Raw genomic sequence first — 24187 nt, 5'->3', positions numbered from 1 at the left:
ACACACACACACACACAAACATGATCTGCTACATTCTGCGAATGACTTCCATATTTCTTTCTCTTAGTGTGGAAGGCCTTAGAAAACCGCCGTTGGGATTTTTTTTAAAAAAAAGTTCTTGCGTTATTAACGAAATTCCAAGTCTACCAGAAAAAATTCTCACACACTGTGGTCGTTGCTGTGCACAAAGTTCTCCTGGTTCTGCTCCTTTCACTCAGCATCATACTCCTATCATTTTAGAGATAAGGATAACTGGTGCTCAAAGATCACACAGGTAACAAATGACAGAGCCAGAATTCTAAGCCCAATCTTCTCCAAATTCATTGTTCCAGTATGTTACACTGCCATCCATGTTACAGGTTGATTCTCTGTTTTATTATTTTTAAAAATTTCCAAGTCATCATTACCTAAGTAATCTGTTTTCAATCTCATCCCAATTCAATGACTAAAAAATTATTTTACTGAATTGGAAAAAAAAACCATAATAACAAAATTCATTCAGAAGAACAAAAGGTCAGGAACTTTAGAGAAACCAGGAAAAAAAGATGCAAAGGCAGCAGACTCAGTAGTATCGGACCTTGGACTATAATAAAAGGTGAAAGCATTGTTGAAGTATAAAAAGGATAATTATGATCATTTTAAATTAAAATCTTATATAAATAAAACTTATGTAGCCAAAAACAGAAGGAACACAGAAAACTGGGGGGAAAAAATTTTCACAAACAATCTCTCAGATAGGATGTGAATGAATTGGAATATAGCTGTGGTGTAGGAAATGATGAGCTAGTTGATTTAGAAAAACATGGAAAGACTTGGACCTTTGAAGGAAGATGCTATCCACCATTAGAGACACAGATGATGGGAGGCAATAAGCATACAATGGTTTTACATATATGTGTATGAATATATACGTATGTCTATAGATATCTATGTATGTGTGTACACATATATATACATACACACACATATATATATGTATATATATATATTCATGCTTAATTGTAGCCTTTGGAGTAGAGGAAGAGAGAGGAAAAAATAAAGTAAAAAAAGTGTGTAGCAGAGAACAAAGAAAACCAATAAGGAAGAAAAGACAGGCAGCTTTGAAAACAATGTATAATATTATTGTATAGGTCTTCTTGAAATGGAATTTATTGTTCTATATTGAATCCTCTCTTATGGTTAGCTGTGTACATGGAAATGTTTTTTTTTTCCTTTTCTCATTTTGTACTTAAGTTGAAAGTTAAAAAAAAATTTACCCCCCAAAACTGAAAATGACCAGGAAAGCACAGAGTGATTTCATTGTTCAAGTCATGGAATTTCAAAGTTGGAAGAGACTTAAGTGAAAGACTTACAGTGATGGAGAAGTCACTACCATTTAATACTGTAATGGAGTTTGGTGAATTCTAAGACAAAAGCAGGGTCACATTACAATAATAGCAGTTCATATTTATGGAATGCTTTCAGGTTTGCCAAATGATTTTCTTTTTCTGTATATCAAACCTAAGCTTCCAATCTATTAGCACAGTGCCCATCACATAACAGATGATTAATAAATGCTTATTCTCTTCCCCTTCCCCATCTGTAAAACCTGACAATCACTGCTTCCAATTACTCCCTTCAGGCAAAACAAAATAAATATGCTCCGCCTTTAAGCAGAAAGCCCTTTAGCTTTTGAAGACAGTTATCATAGCTTCACAAAGTTTCCTCTTTTTCTGGTTAAAAAATTCTGAATTCCTTCCATTGATCCACACATATGATCTGATTTCCAATTTCATTGTCTCATCACAATTTCTGGTCACAATTCACTTTGTCAATGTCTTTCATAAAATATGGATTAAAATATCATTTAGTAATGATTACGTTTTTCCAGAGGTGAATGAAGCTTCTGGTGAACCACATGAAAAGTGCCATAAAAGAAGTTATTGATCACTGCCCCCACCCCAGACTCAAGAATATCAGTGACAATTACCGACCAAGTCTGACAAAGATGAAAATGCATCACTTTTTGATTTGTCTCCATAATAAAATCACTAACATCCATACCATTTAGCATACATTCCTTTGGCATCCAAACAACGAGTAAGGAAAATGTTGGGGGGAGGGCAAAGCAAAACAAAACAGGAAATGATAAGTCCCTGGTAACAGATTACATTTATAGAGTACTTCAGGGCAGCTGGGTGGCACAGTGGATAGAGTACCAGGCCTGAAGTCAAGAAGACTCATCTTCCTGAGTTCAAATCCAACTTCAGATACTTCTTAGCTGTGTGATTCTGGGCAAGTCACTTAACCCAGTTTGCCTCAGTTTCCTCATCTGTCAAATGAGCTAGAGAAGGAAATGGCAAACCACTCCAATATCTTTTTTTTTAATATATATAATTTATTTTTCAGTTCTTAACATTCACTTCCACAAGAATTTGAATTCAAAATTTTCTCCCCATCTCTCCTCACCCCCCATCCAAGGACAGCATGTACTCCATCCACTCCTTCCTCCAGTCTGTCCTCCCTTCTATTACCTGCCCTTGTTCTATTCCCCTTCCCATATATTTTCCTGTAGGGCAAATTAGATTTCTACACTCCACTGCCTGCATGGCTTAATTTCCAGTTGCAGGCTAAAACAATTTTAACATTCATTCTTATAGCTTTGAGTTCCACATTCTTTCCCTCCCTCCCTATCCACCCTCATTGAGAAAACATATATGTGTAACAATGTAAAGTGCTTCCATAATATTTATGTTGTAAAAGACTAACCACATTTCCCTCTATCCTATCCTGCCCTTCATTTATTCCATTCTCTCCCTTGACCTGTCCTCCCACAATAGTGTTTGCATCTGATTATTCCTTTCCCCAATTTGCTGTCTCTTCTATTATCTTCCCTCTCCTATCCCCTTCCTCTTTGCCTTCTTGCAGGATAAAATAGATTTTCATATCCAATTAAGAGTGTGCTATTCCCCTCCTTAAACCAAATAACATGAGAGTAAGGCTCAATTTCCTTTCATCTCCCTCCTCTTCCCCCCTCCATTGTAGCAGCCCTTTCTTCCCTCTTGTATGTGAGATGATTTGCTACATTCTACCTCTCCCTTTCTCTTACTCCTAGTACATTCCATTCAATAGTAAATTTTATTTTTTTAAGTATTCTCCTTTCATATTCAGCTCACCCTGTGTTTTCTGTCTCTGTGTGTGTATACATACACACACACACACACACATACATACATATCTATATAAACACACACACATATACACATATACATACCTACACATATATAATATACACATACATACACACTGATACAAACCTACATATATATATATACACACATATATATATACACACACACATATATATATATATGTATATACACACACACACACACACACACACACACACACACACACACACACACACATATATTCCCTCTGACTACCCTAATACTGAAAAAGGTCTCATAAGTTACAAATAACATCTTTCCATGCAGGAATGGAAACAGTTCAACTTTAATGAGTTCCTTAAGGCTTCTCTTTCCTGTTTACCTTTTCATGTTTCTCTTGCTTCTTGTATTTGAAAGTCAAATTATCTATTCAACTCTGTTGAATAGAATGCTTTATTTCATTGACATTCCATTTTCCCCTGAAGTATTATATTCAGTTTTGCTGGGTAGGTGATTCTTGGTTTTAATTTTAGTTCCTTTGACCTCTGGAATATCATATTCCAAGTCCTTCAATCCCTTAGTGTAGAAGCTGCTAAATTCTGTGTTATCCTAATTTTATTTCCACAATACTTGAATTGCTTCTTTCTGGCTGCTTGCAATATTTTCTCCTTGACCTGGGAACTCTGGAATTTGGCTACAATATTCCTAGGAGTTTTCCTTTTGGGAATCTCTTTCAGGAGGTGATTGGTGAATTCTTTCCATTTCTATTTTACCCTCTGGTTCTGGAATATCAGGGCAGTTTTCCTTGATAATTCCTTGGAAGACGATATTTGGGCTCTTTTTTTGATTATGGCTTTCAGGTAGTTCCATAATTTTTAAATTGTCTCTCCTGGATCTATTTTCCAATTCAGTTGTTTTTCCAATGACATATTTCACATTGTCTTCCATTTTTTCATTCTTTTGTTTTCGTTTTGTAATTTCTTGGTTTCTCATAATGTCGTTAGCTTCCATCTGCTCCATTCTAATTTTTAAAGAACTCTTCTATTCAGTGAGCTTTTGAACCTCCTTTTCCATTTGCTAATTCTGCATTTTAAAGCATTCTTCTCCTTATTGGCTTTTTGGACCTCTTTTGCCATTTGGGTTAGTCTATTTTTAAAGGTGTTATTTTCTTCAGCATTTTTTTGGGTCTCCTTTAGCAAGCTGCTGAGTCATTTTTCATGATTTTCTTGCATCTTTCTCATTTCTCTTCCCAATTTTTCCTCCACCTCTCTTGATTTTCAAAATCCCTTTGAGACCATTACATATTTTTTTTTGGAGCTTTTGGATGTAGAATCCTTGACTTTGATGTTTTCTTCTAATGGTATGCTTTGTTCTTCCTCCTCCAAAAGGATGGAGGAAAACTCCTTTTCATCAAGAAAGTAACCTATAGTCTTATTTTTTCCCCTTTTTTGGGCATTTTCCCAGTCAGTTAACTTGCCTTTTGAGTCTTTTGTCAAGTGCAGGGTATACTCTAGGAACCTGTAAGTTCTCAGTTCCTCCAAGGTGGCACAATCAAGGGAGAGGAATTTACTCCTCTCCTGGCCTGTGCTCTTGTCTGGGAGCAACCCCAAGCACTCTTCTACCCAGGATCTGCGAGTAGGATTCCCTCTCCACAGTCACCACCAGCTCCACCATGTCAGCACTCCTCCTCACCCCAGGACTGTCACTCAGAATTGAGACCCAGAACAGCAGCTCAATTTCCCCAGGGTTTATAGGTTGAGGGCTCCATAAGCAGACGCTGTTGCATTGACTGCCACTGCCCAGACCTCACTCCCCTCTCACCCAGGTGAAAGAGCTTTCTCATTGACCTTTTAAGCTGTCTTTGGCATTTGTGGGCTGAGAAATCTGGGAACTGCAGCTGCTACCCATGATTCCATGTTCTGAAGTCTGCTCTGGTCCCGTCTGTGCCATGCAGCACAGCCAAGGCTGGGTTGGGCCACACTCTACTCCAAGCCTAGTGTGATAGACCTTTCCAGTTGGCCTTCCAGGCTGTCTTGGGCTGAAAATCTCTTTCACTCTGTCATTTTGTGGCTTCTGCAGCTCTAGAATTTGTTTAGAGTCATTTCTTTTTTTTTTCTTTTTTATTAATTTATTTAATTTTTAACATTCATTTTCACAAAATTTTGGGTTCCACATTTTCTCCCCTTTTGTCCCCTCCCCCCACTCCAAAACACCAAGCGTTCTAATTGCCCCTGTCTGCCAATCTGCCCTCCCTCCCTTCCCTTTGAAAGGCAAGCAATTCAGTATAGGCCAGATCTGTGTAGTTTTGCAAATGACTTCCATAATAGTAGTGTTGTGTAAGAAACTAATTATATTTCCCTCCATCCTATCCTGTCCCCCATTACTTCTGTTCTCTCTTTTGATCCTGTCCCTCCCCATGAGTGTTGACCTCAAATTGCTCCCTCCTCCCCATGCCCTCCCTTCCATCATCCCCCCCACCCTGCTTATCCCCTTATCCCCCACTTTCCTGTATTGTAAGATAGGTTTTCATACCAAAATGAGTGTGTATTTTATTCCTTCCTTTAGTGGAATGTGATGAGAGTAAACTTCATGTTTTTCTCTCACCTCCCCTCTTTTTCTCTTCACTAATAAGTCTTTTGCTTGCCTCTTTTATGAGAGATAATTTGCCCCATTCCATTTCTCCCTTTCTCCTCCCAATATATTTCTCTCTCACTGCTTGATTTCATTTTTTTTTTAAGATATGATCCCCTCCTCTTCAGTTCACTCTGTGCACTCTGTCTCTATGTGTGTGTACGTGTGCATGTGCATGTGTGTGTGTGTTATCCCACCCTTTACCCAGATGCTGAATAGTTTCAAGAGTTACAAATATTGTCTTTCCATGTAGGAATGTAAACAGTTCAACTTTTGCAAAGTCCCTTATGACTTCTCTTTGCTATTTACTTTTTCATGCTTCTCTTCATTCTTGTGTTTGAAAGTCAAATTTTCTTTTCAGCTCTGGTCTTTTCAACAAGAATGCTTGAAAGTCCTCTATTTCATTGAAAGACCAATTTTTCCCCTGAAGTATTATATTCAGTTTTGCTGGGTAGGTAATTCTTGGTTTTAGTCCTAGTTCCTTTGACTTCTGGAATATCCTATTCCACACCCTTCGATCCCTTAATGTGGAAGCTGGTAGATCTTGTGTTATCCTGATTGTATTTCCACAATACTTGAATTGTTTCTTTCTAACTGCTTGCAATATTTTCTCCTTGACCTGGGAACTCTGGAATTTGGCCACAATGTTCCTAGGAGTTTCTCTTTTTGGATCTCTTTCAGGTGGTGATCTGTGGATTCCTTGAATACTTATTTTGCCCTCTGGTTCTAGAATCTCAGGGCAGTTTTCCTTGATAATTTCATGAAAGATGATGTCTAGGCTCTTTTTTTGACCATGGCTTTCAGGTAGGCCCATAATTTTTAAATTGTCCCTCCTGGATTTATTTTCCAGGTCAGTTGTTTTTCCAATGAGATATTTCACATTATCTTCCATTTTTTCATGCTTTTGGTTTTGTTTTGTGATTTCTTGGTTTCTCATAAAGTCATTAGCCTCCATCTGTTCCATTCTAATTTTGAAAGAACTATTTTCTTCAGTGAGCTTTTGAACCTCCTTTTCCATTTGGCTAATTCTGCTTTTGAAAGCATTCTTCTCCTCATTGGCTTTTTGAACCTCCTTTGCCAATTGAGTTAGGCTAGTTTTCAAGGTGTTATTTTCTTCAGCATTTTTTTGGGTCTCCTTTAGCAGGGTGCTGATTTGTTGTTCAAACTTTGCTTGCAAGTCTTTTATTGCTCTTCCCAGTTTTTCCTCCACCTCTCTAACTTGATTTTGAAAATTGTTTGGGCTCTTTAAGACCTTTTCCAGAACAGATCCCATTGAGTGGGCTGGGATGTAGAAGCACTGACTTCTGTGTCTTCCCCTGATGGTGAGCACTGCTCTTCCTCATCAGAAAGGAGGGGAGGAGAAACCTGCTCACCAAGAAAGTAACCCTCAATAGTCTTGGTTTTTTTCCCTTTTCCGGGCATTTTCCCAGCCAGTGACTTGAGCTCTGAATATTCTCCTCATACCCACCTTGCCTCCGGATCCTCCCAGCCCGCGCTTGGGAATTAAATGCTGCTTCCCAGCCTCAGTGCTTTGGGCGGGGGCAGGGCTGCTATTGAGTGTGAGATTAAGTTCAGCTGCCCGGGTCGGGGCAGGGCCGCCTCAAGGGCTCAGTTCCCTCAGGGGGTTTATGCAGAGACCTTCAACAATGGATCCTGGCTCCTGCCTGCTTGGGGAGCCCCGGTATGCTCCCGCCTCCGCTGTTGCCTTCCGAGGGGGCCTGAGTATGGGGGCACCCCACTCCCCTCTCAACCCACCAAAGAGACCTTCTCACCAACCCCCGTCACCTGTGGGTGGAGGGACCCGCGTGGCCACTGGAGATCCCGTCCCTGAAGCCCACTCGGATCTTTTCCTCTCAGTGCCACGGCCAAGGCAGGGCTGTACTCAGCTCCCAGTCCCAGCTCCCAGTCCCGGCGCCCAGTCCGCAGCGTGAAGGACCTTTTGCAAGAGGTTTGCAGGTCTCTCTGGAACAGAAATCTCCCTCGCTCCAATTTTCTGTGGCCTCTGGGTGCAGAATTTGCCATGAGTTACTTATTTGTAGATGTTCTATGGGTTGTGGGTTCGGAGCTATGTGTATGTGTGTCTTTCTACTTCGCCATCTTGGCTCCACTTAGAGTCATTTCTTACAGGAATTTTATGGGCTTTAAGTCAGAACTGGAGCAGGTCTGTTTTTCTGCTCCACCATCTTGACTCTGCCCACACTCCAGTATCTTTACCAAGAAAATCTCAAATGGGGTCACCAAGAGCCAGACATGACTGAAATAACTAAACAACATAAAGCACTTCACGGAAAGAGAGAAATCAGAGATGGAAGGAACCTCAAATGATATCTCAACTTGTCTTTGCCTGATTGAGAATTCTCTCTACAATAATAGCAATAAATGTTTTGGATGCTTCTTTGAAGAATTCTTGTTAAAGGGAACCCACTATCTCCAAGGCAAGCCAGCGATTCCACTGACTCTGTTAAGACATTTTCTTTGTATGAAGTCCAAATCTACCTTACTGTAAGTAAATTCTGACTTTTGCTCCCAGTTCTGTACAAGGTCAATAGTTGTTGAGTCATTTCAGTCACATCCAACTCTTCATGACCCTATTTGTGTTAATTTTTTCCTTTGACAGAGATCCTAGAGTAGTTTGCCATTTCATTCTTTAACAGGGTCAGTCAGAAAAGGTTTAATCTCTCTTCCCCATAATAGCCTCTGAAATAACTAAAGACAGTTATCATATCTGTTCCAAGTCTTTGCTTTTTCAGGCTAAATGTCATCAGTTCCTTCAAGTGTTCCTGAGATGACATGGTCTTGAGCCCCTTCACCATACTATTTGTTTTCCTTTGGATGCTCATCAACTTATTAACATCCTTCCTAAAATTTGGCACCCAGAAGTGCCTCATAATATTCCACATGTGGCCTGATCAGGGTAGAATACATATGGACTATCACACTTTCTTCAATCTGGATACTACTCCCCTAAGTAGTACTTCTAAGAAGCTATGTAGTACAGTGGATCAAATTCTGGACTTGAAGTCAGGAAGGCCTGAATTCTTACCCTGCCCCAGGAACACAAGCTATGTAAGCCTGGGCAAGTCACTTTAAGCCTCAGTTTGCTCATCTGTAAAATGGGGATAATAATAGCATGTACTTCATAGAGTTGTTGTGAGGATAAAATGTAAAACTATTTGGAAACTTTAAAATGCTATATAAATGCTTGATATTTGTTATTATTATCATTATTATTAATGCAGCCCCAAGTCACATTTAGTTTCCTGGCTGCCATAATCACACCATTGATACATATTGAGCCCAAACCTCTAGCTCTTTTTCAGACAACCTGTTATCTAGCTATATCTCCCCCATCTTGCATTCCTGAAGTTGATTTTATGAATACAAGTATAAAATTTTATATTTGTATCTGCTAAATTTAATCTCACTAGATTTAACCAAATGTTCTACATATCAAGATCATTTTATATTCTGCCTTTTCCATCGAATGTTGTTGTTTGTCCTTTATTCTCAAAGAAGACCATGACATCAAGATGATGACATGACTTGCAGTTGACTTTGATTTGAGTGAGGGAGGGCTTCTCCTGAGCCATCTGGGTCCAGTGGTCTGGTATTCATCAGGATGATTGGAAATGGCCCAAGATGCAATGTGAGACCCTAGCCTTTTCAGGCTAAGGTCTTACCATATTCTCACTTTGAGTGAGACACACCCATTCAATGAATAGGCTTCTTTAAGGAGTTACTCAAGGGATGGCTCCTTTAATAAAAAAAAAAAAATCAAACTGGGAGAGGAAGACCCTTAGGGTTCCTAGGTAAAAAAGAAACAATTACTATTTGGTAATTAATTACATTCACTCTGTGCTAGGTGGGTGGGGACTTGTTGTCCAGTCTATGAGCTCCAGAGTGAATTGGGTTTAAGGCCTGATCTTTGAGCAAGAAATGTAGCCAGTAAACCCAAAGGAAAAAAGTCAGCTTTTGGCCATGGAGTGTACCTTCCCCTAAGTAGAACATGAGGAGAGGAGAGGGGCAAGGGAGGGGAGGGGGAAAGAAGAGGAGGGGAAGGGAGCTGTTATTCACTCCCAGGTGGGGAAGAAGGAAGTTGGGTCTAGAAACTTGGTCATTCTGCTCTCCTTAGAAAGAGAGGAGCATATTTTACAGGGCTAGAAATATGTCTCATTGCTTCCTTGAATATTATTCTAGGGCAGGAGCCATTTATTCAACTTTTTGTCATCAGGAAATTTGATAAACATGCCATTTGAGCCTTGGATCAAAATCACTGATTACAATGTTAAATAGCACAGGACTAAGTAAAAATTCCTGAGTCACAACCACTAGAGACTTCCTTCCAGCCTAATTCAACCCCCTCTACAATAATGTACTCACTACTGGCACTATATATTAGGAAAGACATTGAAACATTAATGACTTTTTTAAGTGTGCTTAACCAGTTCCAAAACATTTTACTATATTATATAGTTCCAAAACCATATAACTATCATTCTACCCCATTTATCTCCATCTTATTTATAAGAAAAGGATAAGAAACTATCAAATGCTTTGCTGAAATCTAGATAAACTATCTACAAAATTCCCCTAAGATGAAGTCATTCTGGTATAACGTGTTCTAGATGAAACCATGTGCTGCATCTCGCACAATCTAGCAATCATCTTTGACCCTTTCAGTTTCCCTTATTTCTAACATCTCAGTCAGTTTTCTGCCACTAACTCCTCCTTCAACTCATCTCACATGTAGAAGTGGCCTTTCACCTTGCTAAGTAAGGCTAACCACATACACAAGTGATTCCTTTCCATCTTGTCTTCTTCAACAGATTGTTGCTTCCATCATCACACTTTCTCACTTATTTTTGATCTTTCCCAGTCTACTGTCTGATTCCATTTCCTACAAACATGTAGGCATCCTCATGTCTCCCCCATCCTCAACCCCATCCCAACATTTCACCAATCATATCTCCACTATCTTCCTATGTCTTCTACATTTTGTGGCTAAAGTCTTTGAGAAGGCCACGTATAAAGATACCACCACTTCCTTTCCTTTCACTTTCTTAACTCTTTAGCTTGGCTTCCGACCTTACCATTCAAACAAAACTGTTCTCTCCAAAGTTAGTCACAATCTCTTAACTGAAAAATCCCATGCCCTTTTCTCAATTCTCATCTTCCTTGACCTCTGCAACTTTTGACACTGTCAATCACCCTCTTTTTCCTTAACACTCCTCTCTTTAGGTTTTTGTAACACTCCTCTCCACTGGTTCACTTTCTAGGTATACATTTCTTTTCACTCTCCTTTGCTATATCTTCATCCAGGTCGTGCTGACTCATCATTAGGTGTCCCACAGGGCTTTGTCCTGGGTTCTCTTCATCAACTCTTATGGAATCCATTATTACCTCTATGCTGATGACTTTCAAATCTACTTATCCAGCCCTAGCCTCTCTGCTGACCTCTGGTCCTACAGCCCCAGCTGCTATTAGACATCTTAAAACAGATGTCTAGTAGGCATCTTAAACACAGTCTGTCCAAAATTGAACTCAGTACTTTCTCCCCATTTCCTCCTCGCTTCTAAACCTCCCTTTTACTGTCAAGGGTGCTGCCATCCTCATGGTCCCTCACACTTACAGCCTTGGTATCATCCTAGACTCCTTACTCTCTCACACCCCATACCCAAACTGTTGCCAGGACATGCTGGTTTTGCCTTCATGATGTCTCTCCCATGGACTACTCTCCCTAATCATCTCTATTCAGGTTTCCATCAAGTCTCAAGATAGAATCCCCCTTCTATAAGAAGCCTTTTCCCAATCCTTTGTTATTATAGAGCCTTCTTTTTGTTGGCTATTTCCAATTTATATTAAATATAGCCTGTTTGGACATAGTTACTTACATGTTGTCTTCCTCATTAAATTGTAAGGTCCTTGAAAGCTTACTGTCCTTTATCTTTTTTTCTACTTAACAAATGCTTAGTAAATTAAATTGAATTGAACGCTGACTCTTATAAACAGAGCTTCTTTTACTAAAATGTTCAAAAGCCAAGCCATTCTATTAATAATGCATAAGAATATAAGGAAAACAATCAAGCGAATTAACCTAAATTTTTGAGTCTTCTTTTTCTCCATCTCCCTAAAAAAATACATGAATAAACTAGAAAATTTACCCTCTCTAGTGCTGCGGCACTTATCCTATTCTCCATAACCTTTCCTCACTGACAGTGACTCAAGATGTCACATCTGCCAATTCCTTCATTCGCTGAATAAATAGGTCACTTGGGTCTGGTGACAATAAAGGTTTGCTCTGCACAAAACCCTATTCCAGGCACTGGGAGAGATTAAAACAACAACAGTCTTTGCCCCTACAAAACTTATATGTTAAAATAACAGAGTCCCAGAATGTTGTGCAGAAAGCAAATCTTAGAAAATGTTCAGTTTAATCCTTTCATTTTAGAAGTGAGAAAATCCAAAATAACTAATATTTCTAGAGAGCCTATTATAGGTCAAACATTTAACAGAAATATCATTTGATCCAACAACCACCCTAGGAGGTAGGTGTTATAATTATTCCCATTTTACAAACAAGGAAACTGAGAGAAGCAGTGCGTAGGATTACACAGCTGTCTGAAGCTGGATTTGAACTCAGGTCTTCGACTCCAGACCCAGCTTTCTTATCCACTGTGCTACCTAGTTGCCCATAAAGGGAAAGAACTTCATCTATACCTCAGGAAACTAGAACTAAGATTCTACTAAGGTTAGAACTAAGGTAGAACTAAGACTCCTAAAGTTAGTAGTCTATATTAGTTCTTTCAACCTTTCTGCCAGGCCACATTTTACCTCCTTATTGGAGATCTTCAAATAGAGGTAGAGGATCACTTCTTAGAAATTATGTAGATCAGTGGTATTGAAATGAAATAGAGATGCATAAGGATCCCTGGTCTAGATATCATTTTAGATATTTATCTATGCATTTATGTTCTATTGTACTTTTATTTATTTTGTTAAATTTTTCCCAATTATATTTTAATCTGGCTCAACTGCATTAGGGAATGTGGGCCCTTGGACTGCTGGCTTGACACCTTTGATGTCGATGATGCCTCCATTCGGATACAGGTTAGAACAGATGACTTTTGAGGCCTCCTCTAGATCTAATATTCTATAATTCTATAATACTCTGCCTGTACTTCAGGACAGCAATGAAATAATTGTAAAAACAATCACTCAAGCTTGCTCAAACAAAGGGGATAATATAAAACACAGTGACAAAATGGAAGAAATGAAAATATTTCTGAGAAAACATCTCTCCCCGTTTGTTTTTAGAGGAGATAAGATTTTAAGTTTTATGCATGTGTTTATGCTCTTTGACACACTTTCCTAATGTTAGACCAGATGGCTCTCAACTAGGGTCTTGGCAGAGGGTATAGAACTCCAAGATTATTGATGAAAAGAGGAGAAATCCAGTGCAGCATAATTGCCCTGGACATCTTGAAGGGGTAAAATGTTGCCTGGCAGAGCTGGTTGGGAATACTAATAAAGCACAACTAGAATCATTTTTTATTATAATTATTTGTATCTCAGTTGTATGCTCCTCCTGGCGTAGGTCAGTATTATTTCATAGAAACAGCACCGTCCTGGGAAACCTTGGTTGTAGACTCTTGAGATATAGATGGTCTCTTTCCCTATGTGGGCAGCTAAGTGATGTAGTGGATAAAGCACTGGGTTTGGCCTCAAGATGACCTCATTTCAAATGCAGCTTCAGATACTCATTAGTTGTGTGGCCTTGAACAAGTCACTTAACTCCTGCTTGCCACTAACTCCCAATGCTATTTTTCAACTCTTTCTATTTTTCAACAGGTCTAATTGCAAGGTGGTTTCTTCCTTCCATTGACCCTAAACCTATTTGTCTGCAACTTCAATCTAGTCTTCCTTGTTCTGTTCTCAAGTACCAAATATAATCCATCTTGTCATGACAGCCTTTCAACTACATGATCATAGCAATATTGTTCCCTCTTAAATCTTCTCTCCTTCTGGATAAATATCCCCAGTTCCTTGAAGTGATCTTCCTATGACATGCCCTGAGTCCATCTCCATTCTGCATACCTTCTTCTGGACACTCTAACTTGTCAATATTCTTGCTAAAATGTAGTGCACCCAAATAGGACAAAATATTCTAGTTGTGTGCACTTACCAGGGCAGGAAACACCTCTACCATCAGCTTCCATGTCCAGAAGAGTATATGGAAGGGTGTGTAGTATAAAAAGACTGGAAAGGTAGGAAAAGGTCAGGTCTTGAAGGCTTTAAATGCCTAACAAAGGACTTTGTTATACTTGAGACTGAAGAAAATATGGAGCTGCTGGAATTTATTGAGTAGGGGGATGACATGGTCAGATATGAACTGTGTGAAGTGGACAGAGACTTCAGGGAGGGAAAGCAATGAAAAGACTATGGTACTAGTCCAGTGAGAAGTGATCAGGACATGAATCAGAGTGAGGGCTCCATTAGTGGAGTGATGGGGACACGAGAGAGATGTGCTAGAGGATCAGATCTGGCAATTGGATGGACAAGTGGGATGAGAGAGAAGAGTTAAGGATGACACAAAGATTGTGAAGCAGTGAGGTGGTGGAGTAAAAGCACTGGGTGTTGAGTCAGGAAAAACTGAATTAAAATCTAGCTTCAGATAGGTACTACTATTTGTATAACCCTGGGCAAGTCACTTAACCTGTGTCTGCCTCAGTTTTCTCAACTGTAAAATGGGGATAATAATAATAAACTTCCCATGATTGTTGTGAATCAACAAATACTTGTAAAGCATTTAAGACAATGTCTAACACATAGCAGAAATTTAATAAATGCTAATTTCTTTTCCCTTCCCTGGCTAGAAGAATGATGATGCTTCCAGTAAGAGGGACATTCAGAAAAGGGGAAGATTGGGGAGAGAAATCCTGATGACTTCTTTTAAACATGTTGAGTTTGAGAGGCTTAGCAGATATCCAGTATGAGTTATCCAATGTGTTACTGGTGACACAGGACTGCAACTCAGGAGAAAAATTAAGGTTAAATATACAGATCTGGAAATCATCTGCATATAAATAATTGTGCCTATGGCAGCATATGAGATCATCAAATGAGGGCATAGAGAAAGAAAAGTAGATTTATGAGAGAGCCTTGGTGGGCATGCCCATAGGTAGCAGGCATGGCATGTAAAATAGTAGCACTTCTTGGAGGAAAACAGATGTCAGAATCTAGAAAAAGAAGGTGCTCCCAGTGTCAAATGCTACAAAAAGGTTGAGAAGAGTAAGAATTGAAAGAAGGCCAGTAGATATGGCAATTTCATTGGTAACTATGGAGAAGGAAATTTCAGTTAAAATTTGAGGTCAGAAGCAAGACTGCAGGTCTATAAGATATGAAAAGAGAGGGTAAGTAAAGACACTAAGTATGGATAATTTTTTTCAAGGAATATAGCTGAGAAGGTAAGGACAATAGCTAGCAGGGATGATAGAAAAAAATCAAGTCTTTAAAGGTTGCTCCCATTCTTAAAATACACAGGAATAGAGGGGCTTGGTGGGAGTGGAGCCAAGATGGCAGAGTAGAAGGATGGACCTGTAGAAGCTCTTCCCCCAGAGCCCATAAAATACCTGTAAAAAATAACTCTAAACAAATTCTAGAGCAGCAGAAGCCACAAAGCAAGAGAGTAAAAGAGATTTCCAGTTCAAGACATCTTGGAAGGCTGAAAGGAAAGGTCTATCACACCAGGTTTGGGGCAGAGCACAGCACACAGAGCACAGCCCAGAAGTAGCCCCACAGTGCAGCTCAGACAGGACTGGAGCAGGCTGCAGGATGCAGAATCCCGAGTAGCAGCTGCAGTTCCCAGATTCCTCAACCCACAAATGCTGGAGAGAGCTTCAAAGGTCAGTGAGAAAGCTCTTTCACCTGGGTGAGAAGGGACCAGGGTCCTGCCCTAGCCTTGGGCCCAGGCGGTGGCAAAATGAAAAAATGGAAGACAATGCGAAATATCTCATTAGAAAAACAACTGAGCTGGAAAATAGATCCAGGAGAGACAATTTTAAAATTATGGGACTACTTGAAAGTCATGATCAAAAAAAAAGAGCCCAGACATCATCTTTCATGAGATTATCAAGGAAAACTGCCCTAATATTCTAGAACCGGAGGATAAAATAAAAATGGAAAGAATTCACCAATCACCTCCTGAAAGAGATCCCAAAAGAAAAACTTCTAGGAATAGTGTAGCCAAATTCCAGAGTTCCCAGGCCAAGGAGAAAATATTGCAAGCAGCCAGAAAGAAACAATTCGAGTGGAAATACAATCAGGATGACACAAGATCTAGCAGCTTCTATATTAAGGGATCAAAAGGCTTGGAATATGATATTCCAGAAGTCGAAGGAACTAGGATTAAAACCAAGAATCACCTACCTAGGAAAACAGAATATAATACTTCAGGGGAAAAACATGGTCATTCAATGAAATAAAGGACTTTCAAGCATTCTTGATGAAAAGACCAGAGCTGAATAGAAAATTTGACTTTGAAACACAAGAATCAAAAGAAGCATGAGGTAAACAGCAAAGAGAAATCATAAAGGACTTACTAAAGTTGAACTGTTTACATTACTACATGGAAAGATAATGTTTGTAACTCTTGAAACTTTTCTCAGTATTTGGGTAGTTGGAGGGATTACACACAAACACACACACACACACACAGAGGGTACAGGGTGAATTGAACAGGAAGGGATGATATCTTAAAAAAATAAAATTAAGGGGTGGAATTAAATAAAATTAAGAGAGGAAAATATTGGGAAGAGAAAGGGAAAAATGGATTGGGGCAAATTATCTCTCATATTATCTCTTGCCTCTCAAAAGAGGCAAGAAAAAGCTTTTTCAATGGAGAGGAAAAGGGGGGTGGTGAGAAGCAAAAAGTGAAGCTTTCTCTCAGCACATGTGGCTTAAGGAGAAAACAACATACACTCAATTTGGTATGAAAATCTATCTTACACTACAGGAAAGTAGGAGAGAAGGGGATAATTGGAGGGATGATGGGAGGAGGGAGTAATTAGAAGGAAACACTTTAGGAGAGAGACAAGGTCAAAAGAGAGAACTGAATAAATCAGGGGCAGTAAAGGATGGAGGGAAATATAGTTAGTCTTTCACAACATGACTAATATGAAAGTCTTTTGCAAAACTACACATATATAGCCTATATTGAATTGCTTGCCTTCTCAGTGGTGATGGGTGGGGAGGGAGGAAGGGAGAGAAGTTGGAACTCAAAGTTTTAGGAACAAATGTTGAGAATTGTTTTTACATACAACTGGGAAACAAGAAATACAGGTAATGGGGTATAGAAATCTATCTTGCCCTACAAGGAAAGAGAAGATGGGGATAAGGGAAGGAAGGGGTATGATAGAAAGGAGGGCAGATTGAGGAAAGGGGTAATCCGAATGCATGGTGTTTTGGGGTGGGGGAGGGGAGAGATGAGGAGAAAATTTGGAACTCAAAATCTTGTGAAAATGAATGTCGAAAACTAAAAATTAGTAAATTTTTAAAAAAGAGGGAGTGGTTAAAGATTAGAGAGAGTAGGGATAATAGTAGAAGAAAATATGGAAGGAGTAAGATCAAGAATGAATGTGGAAGGGTTGACTTTGGCCAGAAAATTGGTCACCTCTATGATATAGTGGAAGATGATGTCAGAGGGATGTGGGAAAAGAAGGGGAGAAGAAAGAGCTCTCAGAAAATTTCTTTTGGATGAAGTAAGACCTCATCTGAGAGGTTTCAGAGGGAGTGTTGTAAGTGGATTGAGTAAAGAGGATTTGGAATAGCCACTGAGGTGAAAAGGATAAAAAATTGATTAAAGAGAAGTATAATTGCCTTGCTGCAGTGAGGACCTAGTTGACAAATTAGATTTAAAAGAAAACAGGTGGTGGGCCTATTCACCAGTTTTATGACTTTTTCCAGCTCCATTTAGCAGCATGTGTACAGGAATGAATGAGGTGAATAGAGAACACAATCCAAGGCTGGAGTTAGAAGGCATAGTCAGTTATAGCACAAGGGAAAAGGGATTTGAGAGAAAAGGAGTGTAGAGTTGAACTGAATTCATCAGGGGGTTAAGATTGGGAAGAGAGGAAATTGTTGCCAGCATTGGAGTGATTTAATGGGAAAGTATTGTAGGGTTAAAGCCATAGTACAGGTGACAATGAGCACAAAGAACAGGGTTGGAGGCCTTAAGTCATAAAGAGAAAGATGAAACCTAAAATGTTATGTTCACATAAAAGAATTAGAGTTCATGAACATGAAAGTAGATGACTAAAAGGCATTGACAAGATCAAGGGTATGACCTCTGTACACAGGTTAGGTAGGGTGGAGAAGTTGGATCATAGGATCTGAATAGATTTAATAATTAGGAAGTTGTTATTTGAGTGAACATCAACGTGTATATTGAAGTCTTCTAGTACAAAGAAAGGAGTTAGGGTGGAAAGAAACACAGTGACAGGCACTAAAACTCACTGAAGGAGAATGAATAACTCAATGGTTAACAATCGCCGTGATTGGACTGAATGATAAATTTGGATTTCATTGAACCTCATAGTTTCTGAATAACAGTGGAAGAAGAAGTGCCTGGAAGTAGAAGAGGGAAGCAAGGAATATTATAACTCCTCCACTGTGCCTGGTGTATGAGAAATAAGTGTGGCCAGTGTTTGAAAGGGTGCTTGGGATACAGTGGCATCTGAAGGAAATCTAGATTCAATAACTCCCAGAAGATGCAAAGACTGAGAAATGAATAGATTTAGAATCAAAATTGTTACTCATGGCACCAAAGTTCCATTCAGAATCACTTGTATAGAGAAATTATGAAGGGATGGGAGTATGCTAACCACCGGTCAATAAGTCTAGGCAGAGTATCAGTGAAGGGAGGGTCATCCACTGAGAGTAGTTGGTGATAACAGTTCAAATTTGCCTCTCTGGGGCTAGCCTCTTTACATGTGGTATTACTGTACCCGATGGGTCTAGCTCACAGTAGGAAGGAAGAAATTTTGTATCATTTTAGAATTTCATGATAATAATGAGAGAGAACATTTATATAATACCTACTTTGTACCACGCACTGTGCTAAGAAGTTATCTCATATGATTCCCACAACCACCTTGGGAGGTAGGTGCTATTATTTGCCCCCATTTTACAGATGAGGAAACTGAAGCAAACAGAGGTTAAGTGATTTGTCCAGCCACACAGCTAGCAAGTGTCTGAACTCATATCTTCCACACTCCAGGCCCAGCACTCTATCTAATGCCACCTAGTTTTACTTCATATTTATGTTACATATTCATAAACATTAACCTGTGCCTTCATTCATGTAATTGACAAAAGTGTTGAATAGCACAAGGGAACCTTCCTTTTCTAAATTGATATATAGACATTAATGATTACTTTTAGGGACCAGTTACCCAGATAGATGGACCGCTGTAAAATGCTTTCCTCAAAGGTAAACTACACCCATAGCATTTCAGTGATCTTCAGTCCCACCTCAAAAAGGTGTGTAGTACGAGTCAGGTAGTAGATCTGCTCTTAATGAAGATTGTATGGACTCCTTGTGATCACTACTTCCTTATTTTAGCTATTCACTAGCCCTCCTTTTAATGCCATATTTTAGAATTTTGCTAGGAGCAAAAATCCCTCACAAGACATTGTTTTCAAACACCACTATTCACTTTTTTTTTTTTTTCAGATTTATGACACGATTTGTCTTTTTCTAATTCTGGAACACCTCTCCTCCTCCCCACTCCACCTTTCTTTCAAAGCATCTTTTCTCAAAGATCACTGTCACCAATGCAAGCAATCACACCACCAGCTTATTTGATTGATACTTCTTGTTTTTTTTGCCAATTATTTCTAAATACACAGGAACCCCTTTAGACCCTTACTTATAAGAGAAAAATCACCAGCCATGTGATACATGGTACCACATGTTTCACGTGGTACATGTGAAAAAAGAAAAGCACATTACATGATAAAAAGTCTACGTTATGTGACATCTCCACAACGAGGAAGTCACTCAGAAACTTCCAGGGAGGTATAGTCCAAATAGAATTTCCTCAATAAATGAGGCTCTCTCAGCCACAAACATTATGAAAATGTGTGTGTGTGTAGTGGGAGGAATATCAGTGCATGGACAGACTTTTTCCTCCCTTCTATAAGGCATCATTGTTTCTGCAAGTTGTTCTTTTATTGTTCCTGTGAGTTCTTTTACAGTTCTGCAGAACATCTGAGACTTCAATCTATAATAGATAAGCTTTTAAAATTTTCCTCCTCTTCATATTCTAAGGTTTCAAACTGGCTTCAGCTTTTAAATTTCTGTTTTTACCACAGTCTATATGTTTTTTTTGAGAAAGGATAAATCTTACTCATTTATTCCTGCACTTTGACACTACCAGTATTAGTGGTTTAGTCAAATGCCCTGAATCTTCTTTTAGGAAGAATTATGTAGATGATCACCATAGCTTGAAGTCCAGAAAGATCTCCTCTGTGGAACTTGAGGGTGGGAGAGAATAAGATATGAATTCAACCTAGAGCAGAATCCCAACAGTGAGGGCCTCTGCTCTGGTTCTTTCAGTTCCTTAGGATATAATTCATCTGGGCTTAGTGACTTGAACTCATATAGATTATCTAGGCCTTATATTGTGATTTATCTTGGGTTTCAAGTCCCTATTAGTCATCTTTGTTCTGTCTTTCCAGTTCTAAAACAAAGAAAAACAATTCTCTTTGATGCAGAAAACAAATAAAATGTAAATTTGAGCAGTCCTACCTTTCCTCCAACATCTATCATCACTCCACCAAATTCAGTGAATGGTCCTTACCTTTGCTCCTTTTCCTCCCTCTATGCATTCTTATTCTGGAGAAAAGTCAACATGATATTTTCTATAATGTGTTGTGATACCATATGGCTGTGAATCCTGGGATGCTATGATTCACAGTCATATGGTATCAGAAGACTAAAAGTATAGATCATCCAAAGGATGCAGCAAATTATATATGATGACTTTGCTGTAAGAAGTTACAAAAAAGACCTAAGTGAGGGGATATATGACTGGAAAAGGAAATGAATTCTTCATGTATGAATGAAAAATTATTTAAGCACTTATATTCCAGGGACTATGCTAAACATTGGGGATAAAAATGTAAAAACTAATCAAATCTCTACTCTTGTTCAGTTTACAATTTAATAGTAATAAGTAAGGAGGGCTATTTTTGACTAGGATATGGCAGGGATGGCAAGTGTAGCCACAGAATAATAAATTGAATTCTCACCAATCAGGAGGACAGGAGTGAGAGCTGAAAAACCCAGTTGGAGATGAAAAGTCAAGGTAGGAAGATGACCAGAGGGTAGCAAGAATAAGGGAAAACAGATAAACAGCCCAAAGTGCTATACTAGTGCCCTTACAATGTTAAAAGATCCATAGGAAGACTTCCCATATATTTGGAAACTCATAAATGACAAAACCCTCAGAAGTTGGAAAGGTGCCACAGGGTTCTATTTGGCAACCCAAAATGCTGAAATAATAGCTCGGAGTATCAAAATAAACAAAAAGATTTTATTGATCTCTTAGGTGAGGAGTAATGTACACATTCAAGTTCTGAGCAGTCTGAAAGAGAGAGTGAGAAAAATCAATGAGAAGTTTTGGCCAGGCTTGTTAGCAATGTTACACTGCTATTCACTAATGTGCCCAACTAAGGATATCAAAACATTAGAAACAAAAGTTGTGAGAAGATAGAACTGCAGAAGCTTGGAGCTCATCTAATTCAACTCTACCATTTTGAGGGTAAGGAAACTGAGGTCTACAGCCCAAGTATTCTAAAATCTAAAATAATGAGACAAGAGTGAAGTCAATCAATCAGCGCTGCAATTCCATTCATAAAGACTGACTCTCCTACTACTGATTCCACATTCTAATATTTTACAAGTTAACATGGATGCTGATGGTAAGGAAGAGAAGGATGAGATTTACCACTCAGCAATGACATAGGGGTGGCTACTTAGAAAAATCAGCTGCAAACCTAAATCAATATTCTAGTGTTAAAGGGTCACTTACTTGTTTAATCAGCGTAGAGATGTCTTTAGGCTACAGCAACAGTTAGCAATTCGCCTGAAGGCCCTAGGAAAGAAAGAGTTGGGGCACAATTAATGATTTGAAAGAGAAAAGAGGGCCACCAAAATTGTGAAGGTGATGAAACTTTTCTTTGGTGCCCCTTACTTTCCCTTTGTGGGGTCTGGTGTTGAGGGAGAGTACTAGACTTAGAGTCAGAAGAGACCTGGTTTCTTAATTATTAGTTAATCCCATGGATTTCCTGAACGTTGGAGCAGATAGTACCTTTGAGATCATTTCATAGATGAGGGAAGGCAGACACAGAGCAGTTTAATGACCTGTCCAAGGTCAGACAGCTTTTAACGGTCTTTTTTGTTTTTTTGTTGTTGTGGTTAGGACAAGACGTACAGGCAGACTGGGTTCTAGCATACAAAAACAAACCTTGTTCCAGGGGATTTGGAAGAGTAGAGTATGTCCCATTTGTCTGAAACCGTACCAAATGGCAAGGGCAGACTGGCTATCTTGTTGCTTCATGTTATCTTATCTATAGGAATAGTCATAAAAACCTAGCATTGTTTCTAACAGAATACCATATGTCAAGAACTCCAAAATATGGGGAAGGAAGGTAGGGCACATGTATTTGAAACAAACAAAAAAAAACTACCACCTCAAGGACCATCATGTAGACCTTATGAACGTCAAGCATCCTCCTTTTAAAAAATGGGAATATTGACACCTAGAGTGATTGCAATGTTCTCTTTCTGACAATAGAGACTACTGGTATGGGCTAGAATAATACCTAGATAAAAACCTTCATTTTTTAGTTTATATTGCAATCATCATAGAATTAAACCTAATGGCTAAGTAGTCTATTTTCTTAACTGGGTACATTTTGAGCATTTCTTTTACATGGACTGAGTTGGAGGGGGGAAGTAGAGAAAGGGAACAGAATACACAACCTCTGCCCTCAAGAAATATAAAACCTACTTGAAGAAACACATATACAGATATACAAAGATACATATATACTAATGTTTTCATATATATATGAAAAGTATATAATATACACACATATATGCATATATATTTATATATACATCAAATGGACCCATCCTTTCTTATTCTCTAAGCTGGCTTGTTCTAGCCTATACTCATGCTGATAGGTCTGGAGTTCTGAGGGGAGGAGGGAATGGGAAGAGATATACTATACTGATACAACTTTCAACTACTTCCTGGGGTCCTAGGGGTAACACTGACATATGTATATCTGTATGTATATATATGTATGGGGGAAGATAGAGTAGAGAACACACTTCAACTAGTTGTCATTATAGTTCTTGAGCCCCCACTGGTGTGGTTCCCATTTACATGAAACAAGTCACCATGAGACCATTAACTCAAACAGAAAACATTTATATACTAAGTGACAAGAGAAAAAAATAATCATAACATTTACTTAAAAAAAGGCAAAAGCAAGATCAAAGCACTGTCTACTCATAAACATAGGTCACATTGTCCCATCAATGCACACAGTCCATGAAAGAGTGGGCGCATACATATAAAAACTTGGGAAAGAGTCACAAAAGTGAGGAAAACCCATCAGCCTGAGGTAACTCACAACTCTAGATGGGTAAGTCTTCTAAGCCTGGTTACCCTAGGAATAATCTGCACCCATGTGAAGCTACATCTGATATATATCTTTATCTACATCCCCCCGATACTCTTCAGTTCCTCACCACTCTCCTGCAGAGCAAAGCCATTCCTCTCCAGCTTTTAAGCAAATGAAGCAGTGACAAGCTCTTTTCATCCCCAGACCTCTTTAACAGGATGCTGACAAAAAGTGTGCTCTTTCAGTTACAAGCCAGTTACTTAAGTCAAAGAACAGCCGTGTTCCTCAGATTTGCAAATGTCAGCCTATTTTTGTCCAATAAGCTCCAAACTGAGCAAAACAGACACTAAGTCTATTATTTCCCCCTCTCGAAATCAAATAGCCTGGGACCCACGAGCACCTTCTGTCTCTCAGGCTGTAGATGATATGAGAGCAATAAGACATAAAAAGCTCTTCACAGAGCAGCAGGATTCAATTCTATTATTTGCTTTGGGCAGCTGCTTCAACCTTTATCTAACCAGTCAACAGAGCAATACTTTTCTTCTAATCAGCATGTTCCCAGCAAAGCAACTGAAGAATCAGAGAGCTCAGCTGAAAACCATCTGTCTTCTGTCCTTGGCTTCTTGTGACTCCCCCAGTGCCCAGTTTGCACTCCCTGCTACCTCTCTCTCCTTATAGCTTCTCCTGTGGCTCTTAGATCTTCCAGTGCCTCA

General features: G+C 39.1%; 1 protein-coding gene across 2 annotated transcripts in view; it reads right to left on the bottom strand.

Moving 5' to 3' along the window:
* Positions 1-23689, bottom strand: part of ADD2 (adducin 2) — a 206279-nt gene extending 182590 nt beyond the window's left edge. Inside the window, exons 1-2 of one of the 2 annotated variants that reach the window (XM_072635256.1) lie at positions 23602-23689; positions 21872-21934 (exon numbers count right to left, since the gene is read on the bottom strand). The gene's annotated coding sequence lies outside the window, so the exon portion shown is untranslated. The remainder of the gene's footprint in view (positions 1-21871; positions 21935-23601) is intronic. The other variant, XM_072635254.1, reaches the window with a different exon arrangement.
* Positions 23690-24187: the final 498 nt, after the last annotated feature.

This window comes from Notamacropus eugenii, chromosome 1, assembly GCF_028372415.1.
Source record: "Notamacropus eugenii isolate mMacEug1 chromosome 1, mMacEug1.pri_v2, whole genome shotgun sequence".
Lineage (NCBI taxonomy): Eukaryota > Metazoa > Chordata > Mammalia > Diprotodontia > Macropodidae > Notamacropus > Notamacropus eugenii.
The sequence above is the reverse complement of the archived record's forward strand: the minus strand, read 5'-3'. Positions and strand labels throughout refer to the sequence as shown.